Raw genomic sequence first — 16879 nt, 5'->3', positions numbered from 1 at the left:
TTATCTGTCTGAAGAATGTTTGAATTTAAATGAGACAATTGAAAATCGATTAATTATACTTAAGTGGCTTTGAATCCGTCAATCAAGTGTTAACCGCTGTGCCGAAAAATAGAACGTTTCTGAGTTTTGATACTGCGGTATGCTTGTTGTGTTAAGATTGGAGAAATGTTTTGCATTCAAATATTACTGATCCTTTCCTTAGGATTAGTTTTCTCCTTTTTTGGAAACAAAAGTTCACTTCTAAGTTAATTCCAAATGTTAGTCAACAGATAAGATTGTTCATAATAATATTTAAAAAAAAAAGTTTCTGTACACCATTCCTTCCATTTCGAAAACTATCTGTTTTAATGAAAAGATTGATTGAAATTGATTTCCTTTTGATTTTCTTCTGACATGGGAAAAAATATTCATATTAAAAATAAATATTAAAAAATACTGTAAAACAAAACCGTTGTTCGGGGTCAGCTAGATAAGAAATGCCATAAATCAGTAATTCTTTTTTAAATTATGGTCAGTTCGTACAATTTAAGAATTATCAAATATGTACATCTTTTAATAATCATGACTCCGAGTTACTGACTACTGGACTTGTTGATATTGACAACTACCGTCAGTGGGGGTGACATTGGGTCTGGGGGGTGAGATTGGGTCAAAGTGATTTTTTACGGATTTTACCATTTTTCAGGTTATTCTCAATGAAACTGAATTCTGTTAAAGGGGTTGTGTAGGGGACATCGTAAGATTACTTCGCTGAAAAAATCTCGTTTCTAGAACAAATCCTGTTATTTTGGCAGATGTCTAAAGTTGGGGTACGTTTTTGACCAAAAATTACCTCTCGAAAAATCATTTTTCTAACACTTTTGTTAGAATTGCTCGAAAACTACCCAAATGTTTGAAAATCTCCACTTCAAACATTGTAGCGTGTCAATACGATTCCCTCGAACAAGAAACGCTGTTGGATGCTGGTTTTTACCAAATCGTTGTATTTGAGCATCATTTTAGTTTCATTTGACCCAATGTCACCCCCTCTAAGGGGTGAGATTGGGTCAATTTTCAAACTATTGGCATTTAAGATAGTGTTCATCAAAATCCACCATATTTTGGGAAAATGTTAGTAAACTATCTAAGAACAAATCTACTTAGAATGTTTTTCGATGTTATTTAAATTGTTTTTGTTATTAAGAAATTTCGAGAGGTGTATCGTTTTTTGACCCATAGTCACCCCCACTGACGGTATTTGAACTGTTTGAAAGTGGAAAGTGTTTTTCAGACTTTTTTTCATGTTCTTATTAGCCGGAGTAGTAATATTTATCTTTTAATATCCTCTGTATAAATATTTTTTGCTTCACTTAATGAGTCTGGATAACAGCATGAGAGGATCAATTAATTAAAAGTTTCAATCACTTCTGAATAATGTATGTTCACGCAAGATACATCTTCCTTTGGTCTTTCATTGGGGTGATTCCGTTTTTCGTTCCACACCGTTGGAGTGCAGCGCCTCTATACGTGACTAGCTATTCGGAACAAATGTTGTATGCAATATAGTGTAGGTATTGCGTTGAAGTTGAATTTTAATTCTACAAAGTAATTTGAATGCTGAGCTGCATGTTGAATAAATGTAACTTAAAAAAATTAATTTCATTTGGTACAATTTTTAAAAGAACTTTTCAAAAAATGAAATATTTGGTCCTTTTCCATAACTGTTGACAACAAAAATTTTTTATGAGTTGTTGACAGAAACCTGTTTCCTTAATCACAAGTGAGAAACACATTACATAATTACATTTGAAAACGACTTGTAGAAGCTATATGAAATGTATCTTTATTTAGTAGCTCGACCAGAGATAATGCAAGATTTTTCCAATTTTCAGCACCGTTTCGGTAATAGTAACTTCGCCAAAATCATCAAAATGCAACAAAAAAATTGTTCTCATTTATTCCGATGAGACTAGTCGCCAAATCCAACTGTTCTTTCCCTACTTCGACCAAATGTAGACTCTGAGGTTAAGGTGCAGCCGTCAATCGTTTCAAGAAAAAAATGATCATAACTTTTAAGGCTCTGGAAGGCATTATTCCCGATCGGCCATTTGGCGGCCATGTTTGTTTTAGAAAAACATTCAAATTTTGTTTCAGAATTTATCAATCAAAAAATGGTTTTCTTTGTGTGGTTTGTAGGAGCATTTTACATACAGTGATTAATTTTTCATTTCAATTTACTATTTCTGAACCCTGAATTCAGAACCATCATTGACATTCATTGCCCCAAAAGTGAAAGACACTATTTACGACCCTAAATGCTCTGTACTGCCCATGTTCGTATATGTGTCCCATAGGCAAATACAACAAGTTGAGAAAAACGTAAGTGAAGTGTGTCTCGCCCAAGGCTACGTGTTATGTTCTCGCAAAAAAAAAACTGAATTTGAAAGAGCTGACGATTTTGGATCAAACTCCATTAATAGCTCAAAAGTGATGAAAAGTTCATACGAACAGAAGCAGTGTATTACATTCAATTTTAATAAACAACTTGTTGAAGGAATTTTGTGAAAATCTAGATTTTGTTTGAAGGTATTATAAGCTATTGTCTTCCATATGTTTTTAGGACCTATTAAAAAACTCCAGGTCCCGGTGGCATTTTTCGAGACGAGATTTGTCTGACTACGCCTTCCGTCGGATGGGGAAGTAAATGTTGGCCCCGGTCTAACCTAAAGGGTTAGGTCGTTAGCTCCATCCAGGTGTAGGGGTTGTCTCTCTGGGTCCTGCCTCGGTGGAGTCGCTGGTAGGTAGTTGGACTAACAATCCAAAGGTCGTCAGTTCGAATCCCGGGGTAGATAGAAGCTTTGGTGTAAAAAGAGCTTTGCAATTGCCTCAACAATCAAGCCTTCGAACACCTAGTTTCGAGTAGGAATCTCGCAATCGAGAACGCCAAGGCAATGCTGTAGAGCGAATAATTTGATTTTTGAAAAAAAAACTCTAGATATATTGTAAATGAAGTACAATTATTATCGTCTAACGAAACAATAATGGGAGTCATCATCACAAGAGAAGGTGCAGCTTTGAATTAAAAATTTTTAAAACTGCAAACCATTTAATTTATTGAAATGTGATGGGATATATTCTGCCACAAATAAAACAGCAAACTGAGAAAACGTAACATTACTTGTTAGGATTTCGGGCAAAAATGGTTTTATCAAGTTTGCTTGATCAAAATACATTGATTATGCTGTTAATTTTTATAAATTTTGCATGCTTCATAACAAGACTGAAGTGTTGAAGATGCATTTAGGACCTTCATGCGTATTGGTGCTTGGGCAAAAATAAAATAAGCATTAAAAATTTAAATTACGAGTTATTGAATCATTACCATTTTCTGGGTAAAATACTGTTTTAAAATACATTATACGCCTGTCCAGTTGTTTTTGACACATTTTTTTATATCTAAACATTGCCGATTTTTTTTAGCAAAAATATTTAATTTGTTTTTTTAACCAGCCCATACATGCTAAAAATGTGATTATCAATCAATAAAAATCCATTTTAGATTGTTTTCAGTTGATTAGACTTTTATTTTCATTAACATTTTGAAGTTTGTTGCAACAAATATTTAATTTCCTATCTTTTGTTTTTGAAAATACCTTGGTAAAGTTGGTTAAACTATTGATTAAAGCTTAATTTGGTTTGTATAAGAATTTTGTGCTTAAATGTGACACTTTGTACATTTTATTTAACTGCATAATTCAAAGTTTTGAGAGCATTTACCATCAAATTTGAATTATCGTTTTTCTAGAAAAGTATTGAGTGGTTGACCAGTTGTCACAAGTGAGCACAAATGCGACAAGGTGGCGTTTGATTTTATTTTTTTAGAAATTTTCCCTTCAAAGTGTTCTATTATTGCGTTGGCGTTTTAGGTGGTAAAGGTCATTTTGTTTGGCCACTTTTATTTTTGAAATTTATGAACAAGTTTGTAACAAATTTTATATCAACGTTAAACGCGGTTTTTTAACTAAACATTTGAACTAAAGAAGAATAATAGTAGACCAAACATTTTTTCTTGGTTTGAATAGGTAAACATATGCTTCAACAACCCCTTTAATTGCTTTGATGTGTATGATCGAAATTTTTTGTAATTTAATTTAGTTTAATTTAATGATTGTTATCACAATGGCTTTCTTTCAGAAATATTTTATAGAAAAAAGGCTTTATTTATTTATTTATTTTACAACATGCAACATACCGCACTTTTTTATAACTACCAAAGCATTTTAAAAATGATTCTTACTGTTTCCAATTCCAACATTGTACAAAACTAAAGCATCTGCATATTCGGCCCGGAAGAGGTAACAAACATCCTGTAATTTTCGAAGAAAAGTGTTCCTTTCGTCGATTCTACTCACTTGTGGTTATTTTGATGCTGTTTTCAAATGCCCCACACAAACCTCTCTAGAACCGAATTTGTCGCTTGTTTATATTCAAACAAATTCGGATCTACAGGGTAGATGTAGAACATAAATCGACGAAAAGATGATCCTGTTTAAATAAGAGTTAATGGCACTAAATGATTAATTTAAATACAGATTAAACCTGTGGAAAAAACTAACAGACATTATTTGCATCAATTACAACTACGATTATCATTGCTGTATTTTAATAATCTGTAGCCGTAAGCCATTTACGTGTAACACAACAGCAATAAAACATATAAACTCTAGCAAAAGTTGTACTAGAAAACTAAAAAATCACGTGTATTTTTTTCCTTTCCTTTTTTTAAAAAAAGAGGGATGAGTTTCTTCAAAGATTGTTTGAAAAATAAAAGTGCCGCTTTTATTCTCCATAAAAACTTTGGAAAAGAACATTTGAAACTTAAAAGTATAAAAACGAAAAAAAAAACTGAGCTGTCTTTGAGGCTGTGTTTGCATCATAATAAATTGAGAATGTTTAGAACAATGTTGGAAGGTGTATTTTTTTGTTGGTTTAATTAGTATTCATAGAATTACAGATTCACCAATTTTAGCTGACACAGCTAAAATGAGAGAAATAAACATTTATAAAACAGTAAAACTACCATAAAGACTGCTGAAATTAAATTACTTTTGCACAGAAAAATGCAGCCTAACGATTATTTTTCCTGAAAGTCCATGATTCTGCATGTAATTTAGCTAGCTATTCACATGTTTAATATAATCGTGAAACAATTAACAATTTAACTAAAAACAAACTTCACAGAGCGTTTCTAGTGAAAAGTAAGAAAATATACCTGATGCTAAATTTGCCGCTAAAAGAAGCGTGCACAAGATTGACATAACCAGGAAAAAGCACGGTTTGTTTGTATTTGTGTTGCAGTTAGGACATCCCCCTTGCTCAAAACAAGCATTTTCAACAGGATATAGGAAAATGTGCCACCAATACAAATACCTGTGGTACGAGACACGTTGTGCGCAAACGCCATGATATTTTTAAAAGGATATTCAGCGGTGACGCGGAGCACACTCAGTTTGCTCGATTGAAGAACCCTCATCTGAAAGCATCGAAACAGGGGCTGGTGTAATAAAAATGGATATTTATACCTTCCCATGTTGAGTGGTGTTAGTGTTAGTGTTGAGTTCTGCTCTCCTGTCGACAGCCGAAAATCGCCCTTCTTTTCACATCAACACCGTATCGCAGTTGACATCGTGACTGACGTTGATTTGACTTCAAGGTTTTGATGTAAAGATGGCCGTGTGAATGATCTGACGAAATATAGAAAATATTATTTCTGGATCGATATGAAAAAGTTTGATGCAATTCAAAACATGTAATAGCGGAACTTATCAATATTTGCCGTCGTGTTATCTTGTCTCTTTTCCTTACAAATTTACACATAAATATTTTAAGACGTGTGTTACTCAGTTTAGTTCAAACTATTCGGCTTAAGAAAGCTCAATGATTTGGAGAAAGTTAATAAATAGTTGCTCCCCCGTTGATCTAATAATAGGCTAATTGATATCAGATAACAATATACAAAATTTATTTTTATTTTATGTATGCACTCTTTAAAATAGCAGTGCGCCTATAAAAAGTTTCAAGACTGATTTAAGATTTATATTTGATGGATTCCATATAAACATTTCATAAAGTTCTGTTAGTATGTATAAAACGAAAAGGACACCAAACTAAAAATTCAAAGAATTCACCATGCAACAAAAACGTGCGCTTCAATACGAGTTATGTGGAAGAATGATTTTTAAGTGCTTCAGAATCATTTCCTTTTGAGATATTATAACAAAGGGTAGGAACGGAAACCATTGTACAAAAACTTGTTATATTAGTGTAGGTATAACCCTCTGCATACATCCACCGCTTTTTTGCATTTGTTGCACGGTGTCACCGGTTTAAATCCATAGGCTGATGCAAATAATTTGAGTGTAAATATGAAGGTCACCAACGTTGTGAATGAAGCCAATTGATCAAGTCTTATAATTTAATGTACCAGAATATGAAACCATATTTGTCCCGGTTGATGGACTAGAAATTGAATGTACAAGAAACAAAAAGAATGTATAGCAGGGAACTCAGTTGTTAAAATACTGTAAGAATATTTATTATTTGTTCTTTTTTCTTGATTGTTCAAAGTCAAGTGTACAAAAACAATTATTTAGAGGGATAATCCCCTTTAAAAACACTTTCGGTAGGATAATCTCGGAACGATCACACCTTCCGTTTTCCTAAGCTACCTGAAGCATTTTGGGAACGAAGGGATATTTGTGTTTCCTTTTTCGTCATACGATACTTGAGTATGAACATTTAACAGTTGCTTCTTTCTTGCGTTCACAGGTATAAAAACATCAGGAAATAATTGGTCATACTGATTTGCATTCCTCAGGGACAATCTGTTCGTATATGACATTGTGAAGAGTTATGTCAAATAAATTTTAAAAGCTCGTTTAGAGTAGGATTTGGATTGTGCAAAATGGACAAATACATATTGCAATTAACTAAATCAACCAGTTCACAAAGATGATTTATAAATTTGTAAACAATGAAAGTTTAAATTTATGTTCAGTATTTAATCAGTATTAAGTACCTACTAATAAAAAAACACGATAATAATTAAATAAATAACTGGAATGTGATTTTTGTCTTATTGAACTATTCAAATAATTTGTAAATTGTATAAGACCGATGATTCAATCTTAATCGATTCAAGAAGATAATGTCATAATCACTCGATTTGCAACTTCTCACATATCACTAAGTAATCTAACTACTCGCAATTACAATGTACAATGCATATTAACTTGAAAACCTGCAATCTTATGATGGGATTGGTGTCTTACGGAAAATCAGGATAGTTATTCGATCTTTACCATGCTGGGATTATTGATTTCTCCAGGCACTGTAAAGTGAAAGTTGTTCGCCCGCCATTTTATATCAGTGTGATATTTGAAAGCCTTGTCGTGATACAAGGCCAGCAGGCAGCAAAAATTAGGGTATTTGCAGCCTCGCAAAAAGCATAAAAATGGTTTTACACATGCGTAGAACACTGTGAATGATTTTTTAAAATTGTATTTCATTTGCTTTTAAATGCGATTTTTCAATTTAATCATCAGATTTTTTAAAATGATAAAAACAAATTTAAAATAAAACTTATGTTATTGCCTAACAGTGATAACATTATTATTAATTGCTTCAAATCGTACTTACACAGAAATCAGAAATAAATACATATTTTTACCAATTTAATCCTACATCCTACACATGCACTCGTCCATTAGTTTGTAACTCTTATTAATATTTTAGTAAAATATGCAATTAAAAAGTATAAAATAAAGTGGATTTTGCATTTACTCTGCCAATTCACTGCCGATGTGTATAATGCTGGAAGTCAAAAAATCAACTGAAGTTGTGAGGCAGTTGTGAGACATGTCCCTCCTAGATGTCCAAATTCTCTCTCTCTCTCTTATTCGTTCAGCTGAAAACTTTAGTACGGGAAGAAACCTTAGATGTATGCGTGTTTGGACTCTACAAAATAAGTTCAACATGGGCTCCCGTAGCACGGTATGGGTATTCGAGTAGAGTGGTTGTGAGATTTCTCAGTTTACCGCTCTCATATCTCTTTTTTTGTATTCAATGAGGATCATAAATGATTGTATAGTCTTTTTCGTCATAAATTTGTGTTGAATTTCGTCATCTGTTTCTCCTTGGGTATTATTTTTTGGTATCATCGAAGAAGATAGGTTGCATACAGTTGAAGTTGTTTCAAGGACGTTTTCAGGATGCTTGGTGTGAAGCTGATTGTTCAGGATATTTCAAACGTTCGAGATTGAAAATCAATAAGAATATTTTAATTAAGTTTAGCTATACATTGATGTAGACATTTTCTTCTTTTATAGCTCTTTTAAACTCCAGTTCACAGTTGAAAACCAAGCAATATTACCGCCTCTGTTCTAATGAAATGACGCTTGTTCAATACAGCAAAAGGTAAGTTACACATACAAATAAGAGCGTTAGTTTGAATGTCTAAACTATTGATTTTAAAATTTTACTTAGGATAACTGTCAACCTATTTTCATATACCTAATATATAGAACTGCTTGAGTTCACAGCTTAGTTTATTAAGAAACAGTGCAATTTTCGGGCCAATGAAATTACAACTATTAACAACGAAGGGTACACATATATTTTCTTTAAGGGTACTCATCTCACAAGTTGAACTTTTCGGCACTTGTTTCGAAAAGTAACACTTTTCAGCATTTTTTTTTATTTAAACGATTTATTGACAAAATACATGAAAATTTGACATAAAATTTCACTCAGTGTGTATTTTTTGGAATTGCAAAAAATTTTGTATGGAACTCGTTGCAAAACTTGATTTTTTCAGCACTCTTCGTATTTATCCAACTCGATGAACCTCGTTGGATAAATGTACGACTCGTACTGAAAAAATCTCTTCTTGCAACTTGTTGCATAAACTACTATTTTAAGTCCCTAATAATCTTATAATCGAGTTTTACAGCTCTGGTATGTTCTACAAAGTTAAAAAACAATAAAATTTCAATGAGAACGCCCCGTGCAAACCAAACCGTATGAAAATTTAGTTTTCCATACATATTTTCGATTTTTCTCACACAAACTTTACCTTCGAGTATCAATGGATAAATGTTGGCCGATTTTGCTCATATTTGGCCCGGAGTCTAAAAATAGCCCAAGGAACAACATTCAGCTTGTAGAGCGAGGATACTGCGTATTGTTAAGTTATTTGTCATATATTTTTTAGGTTTCGCGAGATGTAATGGTGTACCAGTGGAAATTTCACCGATTTACGTCAAAATAAACATAACTTTACATCGAATATATGATTAAACGTTTTGATATTAGATTTAGTTAACAATCATGTCAAATGTGAAATTAATTTTTTTATTAATGTGTAGAAACAAGAACATAAAAAATATATATTCCGTGAACCAAAAGGAAAACTTTTACCAAAGCTTGTATCCTATGTAGAGTTTTCTCAGAAATACAATGTTGCGGTTAGAATTAGTATTCAATGTAAAAATTAGGCAACATGTTTTCATTTGCACCACACAAAAGCTGATATTAGCCTCCAAAAAGTGTATGTAGTGTATTATAAGCAGTCATCATATCCTCAATCTGTTTGGCTCATTTAAAGCGTGGTTGCCTCTCACCCAGTCGGTCTGGGTTCGATCCCTGGTCTAACCTAGAGGATGGTCGTTAGCCCAATCCAAGTGTAAGAAAAGTCTCCCTGGGTCCTGTCTCGGTGGAGTCACTGATAGGCAGTTGAACTCACAATCCAAAGGTCGTCAGTTCGAATCCCGGTGTGGATGGAAGCTTAGGTGTTAAAAGAGGTTTGCAATTGCCTTAACAATCTTAAGCCATCGGACACCTAGTTTTGACCACCTAGTTCCCTATGTTTATAAAACATTTTCAAATAAAACTCTAGATTTGCTCAGAATTTGATTCTAAATTGTAAGTCGATATGCATACACGGAGCCGGGCTTATGAGGTCTAATTAAGCACTTAATTTTCAAGTGAATTTATAGACTTTCCTCAGTGAGGAAGGCAAAAATCGAAACTGCTTGCAAAACAATGTTGCCTTAAGTCTTGACTCATTGCAAAATCAGTGTTCAAATCATTTGCATATCGTCAGCTGTGACGACTTTTACAATCAATTTGGAACAACGGTTAGAAGCGGAATTTAGCTCAAAAAAGTTTCACCGCACGAACAGTCATGTGATCTTACGTGTTAATTGTGTTCCAGCGTTCTGCCGCTTACAGTGTACACTGCATATGAAGCGCTCTCTTTCCAATTACCACAGTCTTACTAATTCAATTATCACCTTGAAATTTTTGTGTCGACTGGTACGGCCTAGAAAACTACATATGATTGATTGAAATGAGTTGGTAGGGATTTTTCGGCAGTTGAAGAAACGAGTTTTTTTTTGTTTCAATTCGATTTATTTTTTAATGAAATGACGTGTAATTAAAACTAATCGACCTGTTGCTTATCATCGCAAAATGTTGGATTCTTTTGCGAAAAAAAATAATAAAACTCAGTGTTTAATGCTCTACTTTTTGTTTTGTCACCCGTTGGAAAAAAAATTATGGTTATATAGTACATGACAATTTGTAGCTTATTCAGAGAATTAGTCGTTTCAACCTAAGTGGGCATGTCTGAATTTGATTTAGTTACACTACAGCTACTGGAGGTCGTCAACGTGGCATTGTATTTACGTAACAGCGTTTTTTTTACAAAATGATTTGTTTGTTTAGCCCAATAGTTTATACTTCATAGTTTATAAAACGTGTTTTCATCATCTAAACTGGTAAAATAGTGTCATCTCGGAATGCATAAAATTTCATGATTTATTTTCTGGCTAATAACTCCTTAATGCGATTCAACTCAAAAGTTTATTCTTTAAATTCTATTTAGCGATAATTACAATCAATTTTCTTTTTTTATCATGCACTCCTGATGTACCATTTTCAGGAGAATGGTCGAATCAAAAAATGTACGTTTCAAAGCACAGAAGAATGCTGCTTTCAAATAATCCCTGTGTAATCCGAATTTGCTTGAAATTTTCCTGGAGCGCATTTTTGATTAGCGTACTTGTTTTGAAAACAAAAGAAAAAAACAACTAAAACGAAACTAAACGAAACGTAAACGAAGTTTTTTTTTTAAATGTTAACGTGAAAAAAGTTTTTGTTCGTGTAATAAAATCTGAATATTGCATCTTCGTTGGTTGATGTTATTTAACTACTTAAAATTACCTCATAATATTTCTAAAGCATTTTAATAAATTAAAGTTTTCTATTGTATTATATTTACAATGTGTGCTTACTTCTTAAATTCTACTGATCGTACAAATAATGCTATGCTTTTAATATCTCAGACCAATATCATTTTGTTCGATTATGCCAATTACAAATTATAGACTCTTAATTCTTTTATTCTTCACAATGGTGTTCAAAATCAACACAAAGGACAAATCTGTAGGCGTATCGTTGAATTGATAATTAGGAGCAGATCTTTTTTTTTTAATATATTAACTCGACATTATACACAATATAGTCGAACAACTTCACACAATCTAGTAAAATTATCAATTTAACCAAGCGCCTTTACATTCACATGAATACAAAAAATATCAACAAAAACTGACAATCGCTAATTTTGAAACAAGTACGAGAGTATCTTTTCCACAATTCCATTGAAATATTTCAATGTCAGTGTCTTCACTATGAATCTCGGCAAGCAACTTGCATGCAAGTTGAGTGCTGAAACGATTCAAGCTGAAGCCAAATCATGGAAAAGAGAAATATAACACTTTGATGCCTTACATACTATTAGAGGGCCTCACTTAACGCGAAGCTTGCTTTTCGAATACTGATTAGAGAAGATTAAGATACTTTCTTCGAAGTTATCACCTATTTACAGCGTATTGGTTATTGTTCAATGTATAAAATAACTTAAAGTTGAGTATGAAGATAAAATCGAAGAAAGGATGGTACAACTTCAAGTTTGATGGATATCTCAACAGCAGCGCACATCAGTTTCTACCAGGGATATCATCGTGATTTACATAATTCTACTTAAGCGAAGTTTTGCCAATCCTCGGCCGCTAGCCATCAAGAAGGGAATTCTCGTACTAGTCCGGGGAAAATCAAAACTCTTGGTTATACTTGGTTGAATCAGATGGTGTTGTGTTCCCACCGAACAAGACACTATCCTGATTATTCTGATATCCCTGATATTGTTCCTGATAGAGCTGGTTGAGCCTCTAACCAGTACCCGAAAAGTGCCACGCGTCCTATGCACTCAAATGTGCAAATTGTGACGGATGAATATCAAACTGATAAGGGTGACCGTACGGCGTCATGTGATATGGGACAATGTTCATCGAAGCCATCTTGTGCTCCTTTTTCCACTTCATCCGCCGATTTTGGAACCAAATTTTGATTTGTCGTTCCGTCAGGCATAGGGCATGAGCGATTTCAATTCTCCTTCTGCGGGTCAGGTATCGGTTGAAATGAAACTCCTTCTCTAGCTCGAGCGTTTGGTAGCGCGTGTACGATGTTCGCTGGCGCTTAGTTTCTCCGTTGGCGTTTACAGTACCTAAAATAAGTTGAACATTTTAATAAATAATTTCTTGCTTGCTTGAAAGCTACACCCACAGCAGTGCAGAACCCATCCGAGAGGAAAAATAACACGGACTGAGAGTTTAAAAAAATGGTACAGGGATCGTATACAGAGTTCATAGTCAAAAAAGTTCACTGGTATAAACCAATTTCGTTACCGAAATTCGATTTATAGAAGTTTTTCCTCTCGCGGATAGCATCGTGAATTTAGATAAATCCGTGATTTTTTTACTCTCTGCCGTCTGATGTGGGTGAATGGTCGATAATCATGAATAAATGACAGCTTCAAAATTTTATTCCACTCAATTATTTTTAGTAAAAAAATTTGATAGTTTTAAATCTTCCGGTCTCCTTTTCATTGAACAATAAAATGTCATGTCGATGTCTCAGTGCAGTCTTGTGCTAACTATACAGGAATCACAGCAAACTTAGAACAAGAGAACTAAGACACAGATGGATTTATGCATCGACGTTTTCACACTCACGATTTACCAACAGATTACCTTGAACACTCGAGATGACACGTTTTTAGGCCCACCTTATAAAAAATCATGCATTCATTGCACAAATTACCTGATATTTGTTTGACAGATGTATTTGAAACATCTCATCGGCCAATATTAATGATTTTTATAGAACAAAATGGTTGAAAATCTGAAATCTTAATTTTGATTTTTACGTTGTAAAGAAAAACCCTCTTTCGATTTTTTTTAACGAAATGTTAGCTCAACATTCTAGTGGTGCCAAAATGCCATTCGAGGTTCAGTTGAACTTGTCTATATTATTGTTTTGACATCGGCATTTAAGAGATATTTTCGCGCTATTTCAGATCTTACGCGATCAAGCGCAGCGAAAACGACAAGTGACAAAACGGTGACAGGCAACATGGTAACAAACGAAAAGAGTATCTAAACGACGATTAGTACTCGCAGCTGTGCATCGGTAAGCCGCACTCTTCTGCTTCTCAGATGACGGTCTCGTGAAGCATATTTTCGTGTGCTGGAAAGAGAAACATGCTATTGAGCAGGGCTTGATGTCGCTCTGCTGCTGACAAACACGAGGTTCACGAATCTTGAACTTGGATCGCATTCAGAGTGAAATCTCACTGTATGATGCGCAGCGCATGTTTTTGCCAATTCTAATTTTCATGCGTAAAACAAGTTGCGAAAGTCACGTCGCAAGCACATGGTTTCACAGCCTAGGGAATATCTTCATTTAGATAAACAGCTCTATTACGCGACAAAACTGTGTTAATCTAGTACGAGATTTTAACTTTAGGAAAATTATTCGGTAGAACGAGAAGGGTATTTTGATGACAGGATAGTGTACATTATTAGCCATTTCCCGGGGATGAACAAGTTTTTCAAATGGTCAATTCTAAACTGTAAGGAGTCATATATCTTCAAGTCAGATCACCTTAAAGAGTTAAGCTTGAAGAAGTTTCACAGCACGTGTTATAAAAATCGATGAAACACACTCGAGAGGAAAAATCGCACACACAGACACATCCACGGCTGGATAGTGATCCCCATGCATAGTTAATGGAATCAAAACAAACGCAAAGACGAAGGAATGGATGAAATAAAGTGGCATAAAAATGTAGTATATCAGACATTCATCAATCAACTGAGACAATAGGTATTATGACAGCATTTCATGTACAATCAAAAGAGCTTTTACGGCGGGAGGGCAGGGTCGGACTAAACTCGTTGACCAAGTCGGGTTTTGTTTCGATTTTCCTGAATGTGTGCCTGCCCCATGATGATGTGTTCCACATCTCGCACGCTGACCTTCGTTCATTCAGTCGAAGATACAGCGTGAAGAGGGACTTATGGAAGCAGAAATCGCTTTTTGGGGATTACTAAAGTGTACAATGATGACCACTTTGCCTTCCCACATAACACCTGAATTTGATCACCCCGTGCAGTATGTAGGATGTCAGTCCTGTCACCTCCACTTTCGTCGAAAGAGTGACACAATTTTTCCTCTCCTCCCACAGTTCATGAATGAAACGCGACAGCAAAAGGTGTGAAACTCAATTAGAGCCGTCGAGCCGAGCAATCAAACTGCTTTTAAATAAATGGAAATTTTTGCACTGTTGATACAAGAAATTCCAATAACACAGCCAGTTCGCTTCATTAATCATGTTGAGGCTTCAGGCAAACCCTCTTACGTCCCTTGCAGGCACCGAAATTGATCTCAAACGCAACGGGGAAATTCAATTGTGTGCTACGAGTAAGTGGCTAAAGTTTTATTTGAATGAAGAAATTGTTTTGCTTTTTTTAAGTCAATAAAACTTTGCAGCTCAACTGGATGTTAGAGCACGTGCCTCATTCACCATAATCAATAGCAATTAGGTTTTTCGAATTTGGTGGTGGAGTTATTCTCAGTATATGTAAAAGGTTGCGCATAAACACAAAAAAAAAACAAAATCCCTTGCATAAACTGATTGTGTTGTCTGGTTTCTAGTGTTTGCCAATTCCGGTTTTTCCCTTTTTATTGCTTACTCAGAACTTGCAGCACATTTATTTCGGCGGTGGTGTGTATTCATTATATATTAATGGGATCAGTGAGGTAGGTTAGTGGGTTCATTTTTTTATAAGCATGCTCAAGTCATATGTTTGATTGAGTATTGATTGTCTGGTTGTCATGGCTGAGTTTTTGTTGCATTCCAAAAATACCTCTAGGGTGAATATTGCCGGCTTGAGTTTTCAGTTCTTGTTGTTGACACCGTACAAAACAAAACGACAAAGTTGTGTTTTTATTGGTATGAAGTTATTTAAATAAGATCAACGCCAATTAGATTTCAAGAACAAGTTTAGAGAATTTTACTCATTTTGCATTTTTGGATAAAAATTAATTCATTGCTATTTGCAATTTTTTGAAATTTTGATTTTTTCATCACGCTCATCTTGAACTTGATCCCAGCTAAGGAACAAAAACTTTAAATCAAATTTGTAAAAGCCTAACTGATTTGTTTAACTGAAAGTATGTTTGAATAAATAATACACATCATAAAAACAATGCTACCTAACGCTGTTAAAACTGTTGAAGTTCAATGATTCAAGCTTTTGCTAAACTCGACCTGAAGTCCTGATCCCAGGGTGCTGGCGGCCAAAGACATGCACAGAACCAGTTTCTTTCGCATGTTTTTCGTTTATCGCTTTTGCTTTTAATTCCTGTCTGCTCATGTGGTTCTGTCTAATAACAGCCAAGGCAAGATTACCGAAGGCAATGGCGTGCGATTTTAAATTAATTTTAAATTTGCCATTTTCCTTTTCTTCACAATATTCCGTTTCATCGTCACCGCGGCAGTGAGTTGTGGTGGTGGTGGCGTAGCTTGTTGTTCGTTTGCCTAAACGATTGCAACCATTTTTATGTTGCGTGATAATTTCTTGATTTCAGGACCGGGCCGAGTTTTCTTTTACAATGCTCTGAACAAAAAAACGAGGATTCGTATGGTTGAAATAGCGGGGAAAAATGTTTTTATATTGTTTGGTGCACGAAGAAGTTGCTTCACTTCGTGACTTGTGCTTTTGTTTAGTGTGAAAATCCACACAATTCGCAAGACGTTCTGCTTATCTCGATGTATTTTGTGTTCAAAGAAATTGTACTTGTGTACATCCTTCAAGGGTAACCAAATCCATTTTGTGCAACCTTAATCATGTGCTTGGTATTCTTACTTCATTATTTCGATTTTTTTAATGATAGTTTTGCTGTGTTTTGATAACCACAACTAAAAACTCTTCGAGCAAATATGATGGAAAATTTCGTTTCTATTTTGCGGTTCATCTTTAATATTGCTTCCCCCTTTCAGATAAAGATACAATTGCGGCTGACCTAGGAAGAGAGTTACCAAACGTAAAAAAAACAGACTCGGATACAAAAAAAGCCCAGCGGGCATTAGGGAATTCCTACATTGAATTGCATGAGTGGTAGAGCCACGGGGAAGAAATATCAGGTTAAAGGTATCACAGTTGTGCAATGATGAACGTTCTAGAGCCGGTGTTTGGACTTGAACTAAATTTATTACCTTTGCCGGAGCGTACCTGCCCAGGTCATCTCTATTCACCCCTGTGTGTGAACATATGGTTTCAAATACCATGAATGAGTGTGTGGTGCGTACTATGGCATCAAGGTGGAAGGTAGTGAGAATCTACCGGGTTAAGCAAAAAGTTTACTAGAAATCAAGAAATCATTAAAATTTAATTCTGTAACTATTCATCATAATTCGTACGAGCGGAATCTT

The 16879-nt window shown here is 34.5% G+C and overlaps 1 protein-coding gene and 2 long non-coding RNA genes across 5 annotated transcripts in view; 1 reads left to right on the top strand and 2 right to left on the bottom strand.

Annotated features, from left to right (window-relative positions):
• The window catches only part of LOC120427725 (homeotic protein deformed), a 108763-nt gene that overhangs the window by 20282 nt on the left and 71602 nt on the right, over positions 1-16879 (bottom strand). The window lies entirely within an intron of this gene.
• On the bottom strand, positions 4196-7856 carry LOC120427727 (uncharacterized). Its single transcript, XR_005606952.2, has 2 exons — positions 7678-7856; positions 4196-5723 (listed from the first exon to the last, which is right to left on the bottom strand). It is a non-coding gene; the product is annotated as an uncharacterized LOC120427727 (long non-coding RNA).
• On the top strand, positions 8153-14232 carry LOC128092783 (uncharacterized). The gene is made up of 2 exons (XR_008211999.1): positions 8153-8454; positions 13460-14232. It is a non-coding gene; the product is annotated as an uncharacterized LOC128092783 (long non-coding RNA).

The sequence above is a fragment of the Culex pipiens genome, chromosome 1 (genome assembly GCF_016801865.2).
Source record: "Culex pipiens pallens isolate TS chromosome 1, TS_CPP_V2, whole genome shotgun sequence".
Taxonomy (NCBI): Eukaryota; Metazoa; Arthropoda; class Insecta; order Diptera; family Culicidae; genus Culex; species Culex pipiens.
The sequence above is the reverse complement of the archived record's forward strand: the minus strand, read 5'-3'. Positions and strand labels throughout refer to the sequence as shown.